The following is a 14,103-nucleotide window of genomic DNA, read 5'->3' as shown; positions in this document are numbered from 1 at the left end:
CATGGTGATTGCCTACGGAGCTGTGAAGGGAACGGCACCTCCATACCTTCAGGCTCTGATCAGGCCCTACACCCAAACAAGGGCACTGCGTTCATCCACCTCTGGCCTGCTGGCCCCCCTACCTCTGAGGAAGCACAGTTCCCGCTCAGTCCAGTCAAAACTGTTCGCTGCTCTGACACCCCAATGGTGGAACAAGCTCCCTCACGACGCCAGGACAGCGGAGTCAATCACCACCTTCCGGAGAAACCCCACCTCTTTAAGGAATACCTAGGATAGGATAAAGTAATCCTTCTATTAACAGGTGTTCTGGATGAGTTGTAGGGGTTTAATGGCACAGGCAGGGAGCCCAGCCAACAGCGAGTTGCAGTAATCCAGACGGGAGATGACAAGTGCCTGGATTTGGACCTGCGCCGCTTCCTGTGTGAGGCAGGGTCGTACTCTGCGAATGTTGTAGAGCATGAACCTACAGGATCGGGTCACCGCCTTGATGTTAGTGGAGAACGACAGAGTGTTGTCCAGGATCACGCCAAGGTTCTTAGCACTCTGGGAGGAGGACACAATGGAGTTGTCAACCGTGATGGCGAGATCATGGAACGGGCAGTCCTTCCCCGGGAGGAAAAGCAGCTCCGTCTTGCCGAGGTTCAGCTTGAGGTGGTGATCCGTCATCCACACTGATATGTCTGCCAGATATGCAGAGATGCGATTCGCCACCTGGTTATCAGAAGGGGGAAAGGAGAAGATGAATTGTGTGTCGTCTGCATAGCAATGATAGGAGAGACCATGTGAGGATATGACAGAGCCAAGTGACTTGGTGTATAGCGAGAATAGGAGAGGGCCTAGAACAGAGCCCTGGGGGACACCAGTGGTGAGAGCACGTGGTGCGGAGACAGATTCTCGCCACGCCACCTGGTAGGAGCGACCTGTCAGGTAGGACGCAATCCAAGCGTGGGCCACGCCGGAGATGCCCAACTCGGAGAGGGTGGAGAGGAGGATCTGGTGGTTAACAGTATCAAAGGCAGCAGATAGGTCTAGAAGGATGAGAGCAGAGGAGAGAGAGTTAGCTTTAGCAGTGCGGAGAGCCTCCGTGACACAGAGAAGAGCAGTCTCAGTTGAATGACCAGTCTTGAAACCTGACTGATTTGGATCAAGAAGGTCATTCTGAGAGAGATAGCAAGAGAGCTGGCCAAGGACGGCACGTTCAAGAGTTTTGGAGAGAAAAGAAAGAAGGGATACTGGTCTGTAGTTGTTGACATCGGAGGGATCAAGTGTAGGTTTTTTCAGAAGGGGTGCAACTCTCGCTCTCTTCATGGTGGGAACCACACATGCGTAGATCATCCGTTCACCTACTCTGCATCTCACAAAGACACGCGGTTGAAACCAAAAATCTCTCATTTTTCCTCATCAGACCAAAGGACTCATGTCCATTGCTTCTGTTTCTTGGCCTAAGCAAGTCTTCTTATTATTGGTGTCCTTTAGTAGTGGTTTCTTTGCAGCAATTCGACCATGAAGGCCTCATTCACGCAGTATGCTTTGAACAGTTGATTTTGAGATGTGTCTGTTACTTGACTCTGTGAAGCATTTATTTGGGCTGCAATCTGAGGTGCAGTTAACTGTAATTAACTTATCTTCTGCAGCAGAGGTAACTTTGGGTCTTCCTTTCCTGTGGCGGTCCTCATGAGAGGCAGTTTCATCATAGTGTTTGATGGTTTTTGCGACTGCATTTGAAGAAACTTTCAAAGTTCTTGAAATTTTCCAGATTGACTGACCTTCATGTCTTAAAGTAATGATGGACTGTCTTTTCTCTTTGCTTATTTGAGCTGTTCTTGCCATAATATGGACTTGGTCTTTTACCAAATAGGGCTATCTTATGTATACCTTGTTACAACACAACTGATTGGCTCAAACACATTAAGAAGGAAAGAAATTCCACAAATTAACTTTTAACAAGGCACACCTGTTAATTGAAATGCATTTCAGGTAACTACCTCATGAAGCTGTTTGAGAGAATGCAAAGATTGTGCACATTTGTCATCAAGGCAAAGGGTGGCTACTTTGAAGAATGTAAAATATAAAATATATTTTGATTTGTTTAACACTTTTTTGGTTACTACATGATTCCATATGTGTTACAATGTAGAAAATAGTAAAAATAAAGAGAAACCCTTGAATGAGTGGGTGTGTCCAAATTTTGACTGGTACTGTATATATATATTTACCCCAAAAATATATGCGGGATTGGAAATGATGCAGACAATTACATTGACAGAAGCCACAACCTATTTGCAATATTAAAGCTGTGTTGTTCCCCCTTTTTTATGACCGATGAGGAATGGAGAGAAAATAAATTCCAGGTATAGAGGGAGGGAGTGAGAGAGAGAAATAGAAAGAGAGAGAGACAGAAAGAAATAGAGATGGATTGAGAGAGAGAGAAATTGAGAAAGGGAGGGAGTGAAGGGGAGAGAGAGAAAGAGAGAGAAGGGCGATACACTGAGGGTACAAAACATTAAGAACACCTTCCTGATATTGAGTTGCAACCCCCCCCCTGCACCCTCAGAACAGCCTCAATTCCTTGGGTGTGGACACAAGGTGTCGAAAAAGCGTTCCACAGGGATGCTGGCCCACAGGGATGCTGGCTTCACACAGTTGCGTCAATACACACAGGAAACTATTGAGCGTGAAAAACCCACCAGCATTGCAGGTCTTGACACAAACCAGTGCGCCTGGCACCTACTACCGTACCCCATTCAAAGGCACAAAAATATTTTGTTTTGCCCATTCACCCTGTGAATGGCACACATACACAGTCCATGTCTTAGTTGTCTCAAGGCTTGATAATTATTCTTTAACCTGTCTCCTCTCCTTCAGCTACAATGATTGAAGTGGATTTAACAAGTGACATATATAGAGGATCATAGCTTTCACCTGGATTCACCTGGTCAGTCTATGTCATGGAAAGAGCTAATGTTCCTAATGTTTTGTACTCTCAGTGTATCGTGCAGAAAAACACTCTGATTGCATTTTGACAACACTTTTCTGAGGTTGTGACAAGCATTTTTGCTTCACATGGTTGAAATGAAATCCAATTATGTCTGTAATGGCTTTCAACTCTTCCACTTCTTTAAAAGAGCCAGCTTGAATCTTCATTGCTTGGCCTCAGTGTGTTCTCTAAATCAATTCTATTCAATAGAAAATTGAAGGCGAGAGTGTGCATGTTTTGGCCGAACTTGTCCCAATCACCCCTATGGGGCCATTATAATGTTTAATGTGTGTATTGTGAGTGAACTCCCAACAGAAGTTATGCTTCTTTCCCCTGGCAAGTTTATTCTATGGTTATAATGATGGCTGTCAATTTGCATATTTTAATTAAATGACTTGAATTTCAAATTAATCACTTCCCAAATTAGTAATTAAGTGATGTTTGTCCTTGACTTGTCATCGTCAACTGTCTCTCTGCCTGCCGCATCACATGCATACATTTTTCACTGTTACTTTCTCTGATTGGTTACAAAGTTGGTATGACACCTTTAAACTTTTATCTGCATACTAAATCCCATAGTGACCTTTCTGACAGAAGTGTCCTACATAACAAAGATGCTCTCTTTGGGGAGAGAGAGGCTCTGTGTGTGTGCGTGTGCGTGTGCGTGTGCGTGTGCGCGCGTGTGTGTGTGTGTGTGTGTGTGTGTGTGTGTGTGTGTGTGTGTGTGTGTGTGTGTGTGTGTGTGTGTGTGTGTGTGTGTGTGTGTGTGTGTGTGTGTGTGTGTGATTGCATGTGTATGCATGCATATGTGTATGTAAAAGTGTGTGTTTGTCCAAATTGCGTGTGTTTGTGCAACTGTGTTTATGTGTGTGTGCCAGAGGTTTCAAACACCCACTACACCTACTAAAATAAAATGCCTCTTTGACAAATTGAGCATTAATGAGGGGCAGCATGTTGCCATGGTAGCCAGTTAATCTCTATGTGTTCTATGTGAGTTGCTAAGTGGGCGAGGCTGGCATGACCCCTGTACTTCACTCTATATAACCTCACTCTCTGTAACCTGAAAGACCATGTTACACTCACTGGTAGCTCAGTGTGTGGTCTTCTCCTCAATATAGCCTCAAGTCTTAGTTAAGCGATGCCTGTGGGAGTTTTCATTATGTATTAGCCAGTCATGCTAACTTCTAAATGTGAATGGATGGGAGTGAGGGTTAGGCAGGCAGTGTGGGAGCAACTTTGGCACTGAGAGCCAAAGGGTCAAAGGTCATAAGTCATTTATCAACGTCAGCTTCCTCATCGAAGCTAATCTGAATGCTAATGATGCTCACGATTCTCCCTCAACAACTAGTGGTTACAATGAAATTCTCTTTTTGACTTGATTAATCTAGTCCATTATCATAGAGTTCAATGTGTAGAACATACAACTTTAAAAACACCCCCTCATCTCCTGATCCACAGAGACCCCTCTAAGAGAGACGACCCTCCGTCAGTCACTTGGACTGTCTGGGTGTCATGAGCACATTGGAATCATCGAACAATGATGAGGCCCTAGCGTCCTCTGCCCCACAGAAGGACGCTGTGAAAAAAAACAGAGCGTCTTTCAAATTTGTGTGAGAGATCATAAGAGCATATCAGCAACGTATATTCATGTCTAATAACATTTCTATACGCGTCGGAGCACGTCTTGTGTAATGTTCCCAAAGACGCTGCTAACCATGTGATTGTGTCACCAGGAAATATTTATTGATCTCATCCCCTATGGGGTTTCCTATGGGGCTTTGCAACAGAATGAGGCAGAGCGAATGAGGTAGCGATACCCCACAGATCAGACGGAGACGTGAACAAAGACAAAGAGAGAGAGAGAGAGAGAGTCATCGTCTAGCTGCCTGTTCTTAATCTCCATACAGTCCAAGATAAGCGATAACCCAAATCCCGGTCATCACCGTCATACTACTGCCTGTGGCCATTGATTAGCGATCTCTTTCCTGAGAATATGGCCACAAGCAGTAGTATGAGGGTGATGACGGGGATTTGGGTTCTCGCTAATCTTGGATTGTATGGAGATTAACAACAGCAGCTAGATGATGACTCTCTCGGCCTCTATCTCTTTCTTTGTTCACATCTCCATCTAATCTGTGGGGTATTGCTATCTCATTGCTCTGCCTCGTCTCTCCAGGGTGATTCCCCCCACTATCAATGGAGTCCCATCGACATTGAAATCAAAGCCGATGGATGTGCAGATGTGGGAACAAGATTAGAAGAAAGAAACTCCTTCATTTATCCTCTAAACGTTTCGCTCATAATAAAGGCACAGGCACGACCCATTACTGAGAACAAACATAACTCAGTACCCTGTGAAGGTAGACATAGCCTACATGGATGGGATAGCGTGAACATGTTAGGGTGGAACGATAACAATGTGGGCCACGTGTAAATTATGTGGCCTTCCGCCTCTCTAAACATTTGATTTACCAGGTGGTGGTTCCTTTGTCTGTGTGTTGGACACTAAGGATTAGTTGTTGCCTCACAGGACCCAGCTGCCTGATCCCAGTGATGACACTGACCTGTTTTGTTGTTAATGGCAGAATGGAACAGTAGTATCTCAGGGACATACAGTAGGATGGGCGATGCTGGAGTTTACTGGCGAAGGGAGGAGAGAGGGAGGAGAGAGGGAAGAGAGAGGGAAGAGAGAGGGAGGAGAGGGGGAGAGAGGGAGGAGAGAGGGAGGACAGAGGGGGGAGAGAGGGAGGAGAGAGCGGGGAGAATGTGGGGAGAGAAGGAAGAGAGAGGGAGGTGGGAGAAGGGGTTAGAGGGGATTAGGAAGCCACACAGCGGGTTCTGAATGATAAACAAAGTGGTGTGCGCAAGAGGGGGTTTGTGTGTGTGTGTGTGTGTGTGTGTATGTTTAGCTCTTGATAAACAACGTGCATGTGTGTATGAAACATGGAGATTGCTGCTGGCAACACCAGACAAAAAGGGAAAGACAGAGTCCATCTGTGAAAAGCCCTGGGATTACTGTGTGGGCAAGCAAAGAGCGACATGCCAATCAATATATGTGTGTGTGTGTGTTACGAGTGAGAGACATATCAGGCAGGTCAACTGTGATACAAGCCAGTATTCGACGTCCATCCATGTCGAAGGACGTCGGGAGATGAAGTGGAAACGGGAAACTTGGGGCGTTGTGGACGGGGATGGCGGACGGGCATAAGCGTCTGCCTCTGATTTTTGTAAGCAACGTTCAAATCCAGCAATGTAAAGTCATTTATATTTTTGTTTTAAGCCTATCCCAAACCTTAACCCTTACGTTAAGCGTTCCAAATGAATGCCTAACCTTACAAATTTGGAGTTAACCCTAAACTTAACGTTTGGAACCACTTTGAAATTTGAGAAACATGGATGAACATCTATCTACACACAATACCCCATAACAACAAAGAAAAAACAGATCATTACATTTTATTAAAAATGTATTAAAAATAAAAAAATGAAAAGTATTTAGAACCTTTACTCAGTACTTTGTTGAAGCACCTTTGGCAGCAATTACAACCTCGAGTCTTCTTGGGTATGACACTACAAGCTTGGCACACCTCTACTTCGCTGAGTTTCTCCCATTCTTCTCTGCAGATCCTCTCAAGCTCTGTCAGGTTAGATGGAGAGTGTCGCTGCACAGCCATTTTCAGGTCTCTCCAGAGATGTTCGATCGGGTTCAAGTCCGGGCTCTGGCTGGGCCACTCAAGGACATTCAGAGACTTGTGCCAAAGCCACCCCTGCATTGTCTTGGATGTTTGCTTAGGATCGTTGTCCTGTTGGAAGGTGAACCTTCACCCCAGTCTAAGGTCCTGAGCACTCTGGAGCAGGTTTCATCAAGGATCTCTCTTTACTTTGCTTTTGGTTTCATCAGACCAGAGAATCTTGTTTCTGGTCTGAGAGTCTTTAGGTGCCTTTTGGCAAACTCCAAGCGGGCTATTGTCCCTTTTATTGAGGAGTGGCTTCCGTCTGGTCACCCTACTATAAAGGTCTGATTTGTGAAGTGCTGTAGAGATGGTTGTCCTTCTGGAAGGTTCTCCTATCTCCACAGAGGAACTCTGGAGCTCTGTCAGAGTGACCAACGGGTTCACGGTCATCTCCCTGACCGAGGTCCTTCTCCCACGATTGCTCAGTTTGGCCGGGCGGCCAGCCCTAGGATGAGTCTTGGTGGTTCCAAACTTCTTCCATTTAAGAATGATGGAGGCCACTGTGTTCTTGGAGATCTTCAATACTGCAGACATTTTTTGGTACCCTTCCCCAGATCTGTGCCTCGACACAATCCTGTCTCGGAGCTCTATGGACATTTCCTTCCTTCGAACATGGCTTGGTTTTTGCTCTGACATGCATTGTCAACTGTTGGACCTTATATAGACAGTTGTGTGCCTTTTCAAATCATGTCCAATCAATTGAATTTACCACAGGTGGACTCCAATCAAGTTGTAGAAACATCTTAAGGATGATCAATTGATGCAGGATGCACCTGAGCTGAATTTCGAGTCTCAAAGCGAAGACTCTGAATACTGTATGTTTTAAAAATGTTTTTTATTTGACCTTTATTTAACTAGGCAAGTCAGTTAAGAACAAATTCTTATTTACAATTGCGGCCTATCCCGGCCAAACCCGGACGATGCTGGGTCAATTGTGCGCCGCCCTATGTAAATAAGGTAATAATTGATTTGTTATACATTTGCAAAAATCTCTAAAAACCTGTTTTTGCTTTGTCATTATGGGGTATTGTGTGTAGATTGCTGAGGATTTTTTTGAAATCCATTTTAGAATAAAGTCAAGTGGTCTGAATACTTTCCGAAGGCATTGTATACACAAAGGCGTGAAGACCAATTGAAAACTTTTCCCTCTTACAAAATCGATTCTGCTGATGGTTTAAATTAATGTAATTTAGACATAGATTAGACATTGATATCTAATTAATATTGCACACACACACACACACACACACACACACACACACACACACACACACACACACACACACACACACACACACACACACACACACACACACACACACACACACACACACACAGCAGCTAACTTCCGGCAATAACTGTACACATTTTGCCATTGGGCTGAGAGGACAATGTTGCATTTTTTAAGATAATTAAAGCTAAAATATATGTGTGTTGACGGTGATGAAGGCACTGGATTATGAGCTGTCTTGTTGGCTAAATGAACAAAAGAAGTGGGCAGTGGCATGGTGAATGTACATTAGCCATAGAAGCACAGTCACACATATACCTCAATGCAGTCATATTTGTGGCTTAATGGCGGTGTGGCTTTCAGTTAGTTCTTTCTGGCAACCCATCCCGTGAGACTGAATGTCATTCCAGTTCATCTCTTCTGTTATATTTAATCAAATCTGACGAACCCAGTGCACTGCTTGCTATGAATTATATCTAATGGTGTTTGCATTTCTAGGTAAAAAGACAAAAAATAGCCTGTTTTGGATCACTGACAAGTAAAGAACATTATCTGATTGGGTGGGCCTGGCTCCCCAGTGGGTCACCCAGAACCATCTGTGCCTACGCCCCTGACACACACGGACACGCACAGAGATGGCAAGATGGTGCCGACAGACATGGCAGCTCTGCTTCTAGCTCCTAAGCAACTTTGTAGGATTTCATTTTTTTGTGTATTATTTCTTACATTATTAGCCTAGAATGTTTTTTGTGTTATTACATACAGCTGGAAAGAACTTTTGGAAATCAGAGTGGCGGTAACTCACCAGCATTACAACCAGGAATACAACTTTCCCAAATTGGATCATTTGTTCATACCCCCCAGGGCAATTGAACTTATTCCAGATGCTGCTCCAAGACGAGGTATTCGGAGTGGACTTCTAGTCCGACTCAGGAGGCGTATACACCATCCACCGATTCCAAGTATTTTACTCGCTAATGTTCAGTCTCTGGACAATAAAGTAGACAAGCTCAAGGTGAGGATCTCCTTCCAGAGAGACATCATGGACTATAACATACTCTGTTTCACAGAATCATGGCTCTCTCGGGATAATCTGTCCCCGTTCATACAGTCAGCTGGGTTCTCAGTACATCGCGCAGACAGGAATAAAGAACTCTCCGGGAAGAAGAAGGGCGGTGGTATATGTTTCATGATAACTATCATGGTGTGATTGTGATAACATACAGAAACTAAAGTGCTTTTGTTCACCCGACCTAGAATACCTCACAATCAAATGCAGACTGTATTACCTCGCAAGAGAATTCTCCTCGGTTCTCCTCAGGCGTGTATATTCCCCCTCAAGCCGATACCACGACAGCCCTGAAGGAATTACACTGAATTACACTGGACTTTGTGCAAATTGGAAACCACATATTCTGAGTCCGCATCTATTGTAGCTGGGGATTTTAACAAAGCAAATTTGAGAAAAAGGCTACCGAAGTTCTATGACCACATTGACTGTTGTACTCGCTCTGGTAAAACACTCGATTACTGCTACTCCCCCTTTCGAAATGCATACAAGGCCCTCCCCCGCCCTCCCTTCGGCAATTCAGATCACGATTCCATTTTGCTTCTCCCTTCCTATCACGCGGACTGGGATATGTTCCAGGTAACCTCTGAGAATGACATTGACGTATACACAGACACGGTGACTGAGTTTATAAGGAAGTGTATAGGGGATGTTGTTCCCACTGTGTCTATTAAAACCTACCCGAACCTGAAACCGTGAATAGATGGCCGCATTCGTGCAAAACTGAAAGCACGAACCACCTTATTTAACCATGGCAAGGTGACTGTGAATATGTTAGAATACAAACAGTGTAGTTATTCCCTTCGTAAGGCAAAACGTCAGTACAGAGACAAAGAGGAGTCGCAATTCAACGGCTCAGACACGAGACGTATGTGGCAGGGGCTACAGACAATCACGGACTACAAAGGGAAAACCAGCCACGTCGCAGCTACCGACGTCTTGCTTCCAGACAAGCTAAACACCTACTTCGCCCGCATTGAGGGTAACACAGTGCCACTGACGCAGCCCACTCCCAAGAACTGTGGGCTCTCGTTCTCTGTGGAGTGGTAACCTTTGCAAGGCTGCCGGCCCAGACGGCATTCCTAGCCGCGTCCTCAGAGCATGCGCAGACCAGCTGGATGGTGTGTTTACGGACATATTCAATCTCTCCCTATCCCAGTCTACTGTCCCCACTTGCTTCAAGATGTCCACCATTGTTCCTGTACCAAAGAAAGCAAAGGTAACTGAACTAAATGAGAGCTATCGCCCCATAGCTCTCACTTTTGTCATCATGAAGTGCTTTGAGAGGCTAGTTAAGAATCTTATCCCCTATACCTTACCTGACACCCAAGACCCACTTCTATTTGCTTACCACCCCAATAGATCCATAGACAACACAATTGCCATTGCATTGCACACTGCCCTATCCCATCTTGACAAGAGGAATACCTATTTAAGAATGCTGTTCATTGACTATAGTTCTCAACACCATAATAGCCTCCAAGCTCATTATTAAGCTTGGGGCCCTGGGTCTGAACCCCGCCCTGTGCAACTGGGTCCTGGACTTCCTGACGGGCTGCCCCCAGGTGGTGAAGGTAGGAAACAACACCTCAACTTTGCTGATCCTCAATACAGGGGCCCCACAAGGGTGCGTGCTCAGGCCCCTCCTGTACTCCCTGTTCACCCATGACTGCATGGCCATGCACACCTCCAACTCAATCATTAAGTTTGTAGACAACACAACAGTAGTAGGCCTGATTACCAACAATGACAAGTCATTCTATAGGGAGGATGTGAGGGCCCAGGCGGAGTGGTGCCAGGAAAATAACCTCTCCCTCAACGTCAACAAAACAAAAGGAGCTGATCGTAGACTTCAGAAAACAGCAGATGGAGCACCCCCCTATCCACATCGACGGTACTGCAGTGGAGAAGGTGGAAAGCTTCAAGTTCCTCGGCGTACACATCACTGACAGTTTGAAATGGTCCACCGACACAAACAGTCTGGTGATGAGGCTGAAGGAGGCTGAAGACATTTGGCTTGGCCCCTAAGACCCTCACAAACTTTTACAGATGCACATTTGAGAACATCCTGTTGGGCTGTATCACCGCCTGGTACTGCAACTGCACCGCCTGCAACCACAGTGCTCTCCAGAGGGTGGTGCGGTCTTCCCAACGCATCACCGGGGGTACACTGCCTGCCCTCCAGGACACCTACAGCACCGGGATGTCACAGGAAGACCAAAAAGATCATCAAGGACATCAACCACCCGAGCCACGGCCTGTTCACCCCACTATCACCCAGAAGGCGAGGTCAGTTCAGGTGCATCAAAGCTGGGACCGAGGGACTGAAAAGCAGTTTCTATCTCAAGGACATCAGACTATTAAATAGCCATCACTAGCCGGCTACCCCACGGTTACTTATCCCTGCACCTTAGAGGCTGCTGCCCTATATACATAGACATGGAATCACTGGCCACTTTAATAATGGAACAATAGTCATACTGCTTTACTCATCTCATATGGACAGTATATACTGTATTTTATTTAGTCAATGCCACTCCGACATTGCTCGTCCTAATATTATATATTTCTTAATTCCATTATTTTACTTTTAGATTTGGGTATATTGTTGTGAATTGTTAGATACTACTGCACTGTTGGAGCTAGGAGCACAAGCATTGCGCTACACCCGCATGAACATCTGCTAAAAACGTGTATGTGACCAATAAAATGTTATTTGATTTTGATCCTCAACTGCTCATCTATAATGCAGCTGACCTGTTCCCCTTTGGGGCTTGCCAACTCAAGTCAGTGATGAGGGAGTACGGTGTGTATGTGTGTATAAGTGTATGTGTGTGTATGTGTTGACCTGTATAAGTGTGTGTGTGTGGGGCTTAACCTGTCTTGACCTGGACGCATCCTTTCCTCTGATCCCCCTACCCCCCACTCCACACACCAACAGGCAGTAGAGGTGGGAGGTCATTGTGGCCCCACGTGCCGTGTAACAGTGATTGAAGCCGACTGGCTACCCTACACCTTTCACCCCACCACTGAAGGGAGAAATTGAAATCAACATGGCCTATGATGAGGAGACTCGATAGGGCAGGAGGAGTGATTGAGGAGGGGGGTGGTCTTCATGGATGTCTGGTTAAAGATTCTGATCAATTGCGCAAATGGATTGGTCTTTGGGATTTCCAGATATGAGCCAGATCTTTGACTCTCAAAAGAGCATAAGAGCATTTACCTCCTCCTCGTATTTAGAAGGTAAGGTGAGAAATGTATCTGCCCTGGCTGGCTGCAGTCTACATAATAATATCAGGCTGGAATCTTTTACTTCAGATGTTCTAGCTGATCTGCCTGCTAGGTCCCTCTCTTGTGAGAAGTTGAAGTCCATGGGCAACTGGTTTCCCTCTGCCACCTCCCCTTTTTTATTTTTGTGAAATATTTAATCCTCTTCCCCTCCCCTCCCCCTCCCCCCTCCACTCCACACATTCGACTCTAACGGATCCCCCTTTCTACATTATTCTCTTTGCATTTACATTTTTTTCTGTCACGGGGGCCCACTTTCCGCGCCCACTCCCCTCATTTTCTCTTGAAACCAGAATAGTGTAGCCAAGAAATAGTTAATCCGGAGCTGCTTCTATATGATTGGCTGCTATACACAGCGTTTGAGCCACCTTGAATGAGAAACAGGGGTAACTAGGCAACTTCAACGGCAGTAAAAAAAAAAAAGAAGAAAAGAAGATATGGTCCATGAAGCGCCGAAATTGTAACATTGTCGAAAATTGAGAGGTGACCCAATGTGATTTGTTAACAGTGCGTGGCTGGCAAATGGAATTAACGAGTGGATTTCTTTTCTTAGAAGGTAAAACAGAGCGCGAAAATGAACGGGAACCTGATTTGGATTAAAACGGTTGAATTTGGCATTCCAGAATAGCCGACATATGAAAGGGTAAGTGTCAGATCTGTAGTGAAGATGTTTTGAATTGTATTTTACAATCAAGTAAGGGATATGTTATTTGATGCAAAAAAGCTCGCCAACACGTTTTTTTTATCCTTGATTTATCATTGTGGTTTGTAGAACTGCCTATTTTGGTAATCGAATGACAGCCTAATTCAATTTCAGAGATGAAGCTTTATCGTAATGTTTTTTGTGGAATCGAATGTTTTATTACTGTAGCATAGGCCTAGATTCTCTCTAAACTGGTGCCAGTTGGCAGGACTAAAATTGCGCACAGACACATTTCCTAATTAGTCTATCATCATATTTCGTTTAAAAGTTGTCTGACTCATAGTATGTTGCAGTATGACCGAGGGTTATTTTAAGGGTAGGCTTCAGTTTCAGGGGGACCACACACACCAGCCCCGTCCAAGGTCCCCTGTCGGAATTAAAAGCCCCCGTCATGGACAGGTCATCAAGCTCTCCAAACGCCTCACCGGGAACGTTTTCCCGTTGGATATGTGAATAGGGTATAGAAAATCGAAATGAAAAGGCATTTGACAGAAGGCTTGTGTTGAACGTAATGATAGATACGTTACCCTTGTTGCAGTTCAAGCTTTGGGTCTCGGACAATATGCACACCAGCCCATACCGGTCTTTGAATGCATCAGCTTGAATTGGGAGTCTGCGTGCGGTAGGCTACTTGTGGATGGTACCAAGGCGCTCAGTGGCGGTAGGCTATGTGACATGTCGAAATCAGAGAATATAAATGTGGTTCAAGTTAATGGTTTATGGTTCATTAGGGTGAAGAATATTGGTGGCTGGAGCTGGAGGGGCTTTGATGTGCGCGTGGGGGTGTCGACTGCGTCACTGTGTCAAATCGCACCCCTCAATTTCTGGTCTAGCACAGCTTATGTCTTGTCCTAGAGAGGGGGTGGGGGTGGGCTGTGTGAAGTTGTATAGTCTACTGTGTGTACTGTGTGTACTGTGTGGAGTTGTATAGGCTACTGTGTGTACTGTGTGTACTGTGTATACTGTGTGGAGTCGAGATGTTCTATTTAGATTCTGTTCAAATATAATTAACCTGAATTTCCTCATGCCTTTGACCAGACATTTTAATGATTTCATATTTATTAATATCCCATTTATATGCAATGGAGGAGACATTGAGTG

At 45.1% G+C, this 14,103-nt stretch overlaps 1 protein-coding gene across 1 annotated transcript in view; it reads left to right on the top strand.

The window, feature by feature from the left end:
- Positions 1–12,651: 12,651 nt before the first annotated feature.
- The window catches only part of c8b (complement component 8, beta polypeptide), a 74,706-nt gene continuing 73,254 nt past the window's right edge, over positions 12,652–14,103 (top strand). Inside the window, exon 1 of the mRNA XM_014191741.2 lies at positions 12,652–12,942. The gene's annotated coding sequence lies outside the window, so the exon portion shown is untranslated. The remainder of the gene's footprint in view (positions 12,943–14,103) is intronic.

The sequence above is a fragment of the Salmo salar genome, chromosome ssa03, assembly GCF_905237065.1.
Source record: "Salmo salar chromosome ssa03, Ssal_v3.1, whole genome shotgun sequence".
Classification (NCBI taxonomy): Eukaryota; Metazoa; Chordata; class Actinopteri; order Salmoniformes; family Salmonidae; genus Salmo; species Salmo salar.
Note: the sequence above shows the minus strand (reverse complement) of the source record. Positions and strands in the feature narration are given on the sequence as shown.